This window comes from Gracilinanus agilis, chromosome 2 (assembly GCF_016433145.1).
Source record: "Gracilinanus agilis isolate LMUSP501 chromosome 2, AgileGrace, whole genome shotgun sequence".
Lineage (NCBI taxonomy): Eukaryota > Metazoa > Chordata > Mammalia > Didelphimorphia > Didelphidae > Gracilinanus > Gracilinanus agilis.
The window spans coordinates 369643735-369650991 of NC_058131.1; the positions used below are offsets into that span (position 1 = coordinate 369643735).

General features: G+C 38.1%; 1 pseudogene; it reads left to right on the plus strand.

Moving 5' to 3' along the window:
* The first annotated feature begins 736 nt into the window (after positions 1-736).
* LOC123233794 lies at positions 737-1772 on the plus strand (annotated as a pseudogene).
* The last annotated feature ends 5485 nt before the right edge of the window (positions 1773-7257 follow it).

Sequence of the window (7257 nt, forward strand, 5' to 3'; positions counted from 1 at the left end):
CTACTTTTGAGGGAGTTTGTAAACTTGTGACCCCTCATCTGCTCAGCTATTGCTTCTCATCAGCTTTAGCCTTCAGACCTTTCTTCTTCAATCAAACTAACTTTCTAGCCAGTAAGCATTGTTATTACATATCTCACCAAAGCCAAGGCAAAGCCATTTTAATTAAAGAATCCAACTTTTGAAGAAGTATTGTTCTAATTGGCAGAGACCCTAGTTAATCTTAAGGGTTACTGAGCACATAATTTCCCAGGCTACAATATTCTGTGTGATTCACTAGTTTCAAAAGTACTACATTTTAACTGTTATTAATTCTTGGCTTGGAGATTCCCCTAGGTAAAGTGAATAAACTCTACCAAAATCCAATTCTCAGCTGCATCAATGCCTTAAAGCAAAATCCTTCATTATGATTAAAATTCCTTGGAGACTGTATATTAATTTATAAGTATTTATTACTAAAAGTTGGAAGGGGGAGACAGAGAGGAAGAGAGAGAGAGAGAAAAAGAGAGAGAGAGAGAGAGAAAAAGAGAGATCACCTGACCACCTTAACTAAAAAGCCTCCAAGTTTTGCCTGGCTCCCAGCTCAAACAACTGCTGACCAAGATGGTCCAGTCAGATAAGGCCCATCCTTATCTAGTGGTAAACACTTCAGAGAAGACAGAGAGGGAGTCCCAAGCCAAAGAGAGCCTTCTACTACCCCCCTCCCCTAGAAAGGGCCAATCCCCCAGAGTTTGCTAAAATGCTAATGATGTCCACATTGGCCCAAGAAGAACCAGGAGGATCTGCTGTGCATAATAAAGCTCAAGAAGTTCAATAATTTGCTCATGAGAAAGACCATGGTGCAAGTCAGATCACACTTGCATTAGGTACGGGGCTTGTCAGGCTCTTGGTGCCATGTTTTCCAAAGGAGCTCTGAATCTAGCTGACATTACAGTCTAGTTTAAGTTGTTTACAAGCATAGACCCACCTTCTGTTGAACTGATATGGGTCCCAGCTTTCTTGGATCTCTTTATGCAGCCACTCTTTAAACCAGAGACCAAGATCAACCAAGACCATAAACACAAGTACATCCACATATTGGCCTCTGCACCTGGAGTGGTGGAGACCTGGAAGCAGAACAAGAAAGTGAGGATCAATAAAGATGAGTTGAAGTGAATTTCTAAACTGTTGAAACTGTTCACAAGTTATGTTGCAATGAGAACAAAGGCACCTCTGAATTAGTGGCTGAGTTGAGTACACTTTGTCAGGTTTCCAGTGTCAATGGGAGTACTAAAGTGGGTGGATTGGACAGTGTCAGAACCATGTGATTTTCAGCTCCAGACTGATCATACATGAGTACATTCAGCCTTACTAGATGAGATTAGCACCTGCCACTAGTTCCTCCATCCCCAAGTTCAGCAATTATGGGCTTAATTGTTTGAGACAGAGCATTCCCAACTGGATATAATGGAACAGCTTGAATTAAACAAAACCCAGGACAGGATGGTTCTTCTGCTGAGTCAAGGTCGCATACTGCCTGTTGTCAGTTATATCCAAAGTGTTTGGAAAAGTTGGACACCAGCATCTCCCTCCTTTGCTATTTTGTTACTGAGGTCATAGATGTGACTGCCCCTCCCTATACTCCTGACTTTGTATAGCTCTTTCTTCCTATTCTAGAGAATGATAGCATTTCAGGTACCATTAAAATGAAAGGAGAACATGACCCTGTGACAGAGTCAATAGCCCACAGCAAGTCTAACTTCATTGTGGTAAACCGAATCAGAGTCTGCTGCTGAATCCAAGGTTTCATGAAGACATTGATTGATGGAACTCTCTCCTTCAAGAAGTTGTAAGAACCATCTCAGAAGGACTATGACACTGAACTTCTGGTGGAAAAGATTTTTTACTGATCCTTTGGGTTATTTTTTTTTTATTTTAATTTTGAATATTTTCCTCTAGTTACATATTTCATGTTCTTTCCCTCTCCCTCAAAACCCCCTAACTCCCCTTAGCCGACACACAATTCCACTGGGTTTTACATGTATCATTGACCAAGACCTAATTCCATATTATTGATAGTTGGGCTAGAGTTATCGTTTAGTGTCTACATCCCCAATAATATCCCCATCAGCCCATGTGTTCATGCAATTATTTTTCTTCTGTGTTTCTCCTCCCATAGTTCTTCCTCTGAATGTGGCTAGTTTTCTTTCTTATAAGTCCCTTAGCATTGCTCTGGATTCTTGCATTGCTGCTAGTAGAGAAGTCCTTTGGGTTATTTTAAATGTGTGGGATATCCGACTAAAGAATTATCAAATAATGTTTGGAAGGAGTTAGCTTTCAGCTTAATTTCTGTTATGTGTATAAAATGATAATTGGATTCTTAAAAAAAAAAAAAAAAGCCTGACTACCCCCTCCCCTTTCTTATAAAGCCAATGACATCTCTTCTACTGTATCTCTAATTATCCAGACTTAACTTTAGTTAGGATCACCAGTCCTGGGGTCCAGAGAGATCACCCATAGGGACTTCTGCAAGTCAGGACCGCAGGTAGCCATGTGACATTTTAGCCAACCTCTTCCATGAAGCCAGAGAGCTGTATGACCTCTTGCACCCTCCCTAAGGAGGTTACTCTGGTGGAAAAGTGGGGTATGATTTGTATTATCTTCACATACCTTCTTTGTTCCTCCACAAACAAGCAGAGAACTACTTGTTGCAGTACCTGTATCTTGCCCTTAACTTCTCTTAGGTTAAGGCACTGAAGACATCAGTTAAAATAATTTAATATCTGAAGGAAGTAACACCTTAGGGTCTTGGGGGGAGGAGGAGGGCCAGCTGTGAAAAACAATGAATGGGAGAATCAATGGTCAAAATAATTATTATTAGTGTAACTTTCCCATAAATATCACTGTTTTCATTGAAAACAAAAAATCAAAGGCAAGAAAAATGAGATTAACAGCAAATATGATGCAACTAAAGTGAGTTCAGTCCAGTGATTGTTTCTATGTTTGTTCAAATGAGGGTCAAATTTAAGTTGGTATGTAGAGATGATGAGTTGTATCATTGTACTGTTAGCTTCATTTGAATGTAAAAGTATATAAACTTGAAATTCCCTTTAAGACCAAATAGAAATTCCTTTGCTACATATTTAAAGATTTTTACATCCTAGTCCCTTCGTATATTTTCAATCTTCTTTCATATTTCTACCCTGCATTCATTCTATGATCTGGTCATACTGACCTAACTTGCTGTAACTCACACGAGATATTCTGTCTCTGTTCTCCATGCCTTTGTGTCATATATAGTGAGAGAGTGAAAGGAATGCTGACTATAATAATTGATTGGATTTGCTCAAGCCTCCATTTTTCCAGGGGTTTCTGATATATAACTATAATCCTTTGTGACAATAAGCTAAGCTTGAGAAATGGGGATCTACCCACTAAACATGCCCTAACAGCACCAACAGAGCCTAGACTGAAAACAATCCTGTGAACCTTCCAGATATGATCACTGTTTTCAGCCCATCTCCTTGAGACCCCAAAAGTCTCTCCAAAGAGTTACTGTCAAGAATTTGCTGTTAACACTTGTCCCTGAAGCAAGAATCTTATTTTTTCCTCATCTTTCAAAGAATAAAAGTTGGCTAATTTCTGTATCTAGTGGGCTCTTCTCAATAGGAAAGAGGTTTCTGCATCCATGCTTGTTCTGCTGAGAAAAATACATTAAAATACCATTTGTTTCTCTTTCAGTTTCTAGTGTCTTTCACTCAATTTGACTCAGGTTAGGTAGGATCAGACACTCAGGAAGATGGTGGGTGGACACTAGAGTGCTCTCTCTCCTCATTTCCACATCTTCCAGTGGTTCAAGTGCCACCTTTTGCAAGGGGCTTTTCCTAGTCCCCTCAGGTGTTATTGCCTTGTCCTTTAGGGTAACCTCCCCTGGCATGTGCTATAAACCTATTTATCTACATGTTGTCTCCCTCATTAGTTTGAAGGCAAGGAATGTTTTCATTTTTTGCTTTCTTTCCCCAACTCTTAGCATAGTGTCTGGAAAAATTATCGTCCAGTCATTCAGCCATGTTCAACTCTTCTGTGTGGGCTTTTCTTTTCTTTTTTTTTCTAAATGATTAAGAAAATTTTTCCATGTTTGTATGATTCATATTCTTTCCATCCCCTCCTCCCACCCCCTCCCAAAGCCAATGCATAATTCCACTAGGTTTTACATGTGTCATTGATCAAGACCTATTTCCATATTATTTATATTTGTACTAGGATGCAAATCCAATGATCCCCAATCATATCCACATTGACCCATGTGATCAAGCAGTTGTTTTTCTTCTGTGCTTCTGCTCCCACAGTTCTTTCTCTGGATGTGAATAATGTTCTTTCTCATATTTCCCTCAGAATTGTCCTGGGTCATTGCATTGCTGCTAGTACAGAAGTCCATTAGAATGGATTGTACCACAGTGTATCAGTCTCTGTGTGTAATGTTCTCCTGGTTCTGCTCCTTTCACTCTGCATCAATTCCTGGAAGTTGTTCCAGTTCACATGGAATTCCTCTAGTGTATTATCCCTTTTAGCACTATAGTATATCATTACCAGAAGATATGTGTGGGCTTTTCTTGGCAAAGATACCAAAGTACTTTTCCATTTCCTTCTCCAGTGGATTAAGGCAGAGGTTAAGTAACTTGCCCAGGGTCACATAACTGGTGAGTGTCTGAAGCAAGATTTGATCTCAGGTCCTCCTGATTCCAGGCCAGCACTCTATCTACTAAGCTATCTTTATCTCTCAGTCTTCTAGCTGTCTAGAATATAGGAAGTATTTAATAAATGTTTACCTATTGATAAGTATAATACAATGTGCTAGTTGTTTCTTTTATTAACCCTTACTTTTTGTCTTAAAACTGATGTTGAGTATTGGTTCTAAGGCAGAAGAATGGTAAGAACTAGGCAATTAGGGTAAATTTACTTGACTAGGGTCACACAGGTAAGAAGTGTCTGAAGTCAGATTTGAAACCAGGGCCTTCTATCTTCAAGACTGGCTTTCTATCCTCTGAGCCACCTAGCTACCCCAGTAAGCCAGTTTTTTTTTTAAATCCTATAAAAAATATAACTTAATATATCATATAATTAATAGGTAATTAATTATAGGTAATCACTTAACATTTTAAACAATGACATTTAAATATATTGTCTAAATTTCTATTCCCAGGGACAGCTAGGTGGCTCAGTGGAATGAGAGCCAGGCCTAGAGATAAGAGGTCCTGGGCTCAAATATGACCTCAGACACTTCCTGGCTGTGTGACTCTGGGCAAATCACTTGATCCCCATTGTGTAGCCCTTACCACTTTTCTACCTTGAAACCAATATATAGTATTGATTTAAGATGAAAGGTAAGGGTTTGAAAATTTAAAAAAAAAATGGCAGGACTAACAAAAGGACTAAGTAAAACAATTTTCTAGCTCACAAGAACCTGGAAGGTGAGCAGGAAAGGTCAGTCTCACTGATGTGGCAATTGGTCAGAAAGAGGTTACAGGGGGGAACTTTTCTGGCTTTGGGAGCAGGACTCTTTTACACTGTCCAAGTGCAGTCCCAGGTAGAAGTCTCAGGATGAGGAGGATTAGCAGGAGAAGCAGTTACCCTGGTCACAATTCCATGGAGAAAAGGGGTGCTTGTGGCTATTAATAGACTAGAGCTCAGGCTAGAATAGCAGTGACCACATCTTTCCTTAAATCATACCACCTTGGAAGAGCTAAGAGCTTGTAGATCCCCAAAGGTAGCTCTGAAAAAAAGCCTCTCAAAACACTTGAAGTTTGGATAAGGGCCTCCTCCACCTTGGAAGCTGAGTCCAAGTTTAACACAAAGTTAAAAATTAAGAATAAGCTGGGGATGGGGAGAAAATGGGGAATAAGCAAACAACATAAAAAGAAAGGAACCATAACAAATTGCTATCATGACAGGGAAGACTGTAGCAATCCAGGTATACATTAATCTGGATATTATTTTAAGAGTGCTCAAAAACCAACTCTTGTACTGCTCATGATTAATTTCTGTAACCTTGAGTTAAATTGAACCTCAACCTTGTCAAATTCCTAGCCCTTCCCTAAGGCTACACTCCAGAAGACTGGTGGGTTATCTCAGTCTCCTTATTTTACCTAAAACAATCAATTAACATATGTAACAAACTACTGAAGATGACTTAGGCCATATAAACTCCAGATCTATGGGTTACCTCTACCTATTGTTTTAGGTAAAATAAGGAGACTGAGATAACCCACCAGTCTTCTGGAGTGTAGCCTTAGGGAAGGGCTAGGAATTTGACAAGGTTGAGGTTCAATTTAACTCAAGGTTACAGAAATTAATCATGAGCAGTACAAGAGTCAGTTTTTGAGCACTCTTAAAATAATATCCAGATTAATGTATACCTGGATTGCTACAAAGACCAAAACAAACTCAAGAAGAAGGCAATGAAATCAAAGGAGCTACATGCAAAGCCTCAAAGAACAATGTGAATTGGCTTTAGGCCTTGGAAAAGCTCAAAAAGGATCCTAAAAATCAAATAACAGAGGCAAAAGAAAAATTGGGGAAAGAAATAAGAATGATGCAAGAAAATTATGATAAAAAAAGTCAGCAGTTTGGTAAAGGAAGCAGAAAGAGATACTAAAGAAAATAACATTAAAAAACAGAATAGGCCAAATGGTATAAGAAATTTTTTAAAAATCTACTAAAGAGAAGAAAATAATACTAGGAATTAGTTTTATGAAAAAAAAAAAACAAAACAAAAATATTCAAACAATTGATAATTTGATGTTTAAAAAGAAATAAGGAAACTACCAATATCAAAAATGAAGGTGGTGAATTCACCACTAATGAAGGAGAAATTAAAACAATCATTAGGAGCTATTTTGCCCTATTATATGCCAATAAATCTTACTATCTAAGCAAGATGTATGAATATTTACAAAAATATAAATTGTTCAGACTAATAAAAGAGGAAGTAGAATACATAAATAACTCTGTCTTAGAAAAAGAAATTGAACAAGCCATCAGTGAGCTTCCTAAGAAAATATGCCAAGGGCCAGATGGATTCACAAATGAATTCTACCAAATATTTAAAGAACAATTAATTCTAATACTATATAAATTACTGGGAAAACAGGCAAAAGTAGGATTTTTTACAACATAATTGTTTTTACAACACAAATATGGTGCTGATACCTAAACCAGGAAGAGCAAAAAGAGAGAAAGAAAACTATAGATCAATTTCCCTAAAGAATATTGCTGTTAAAA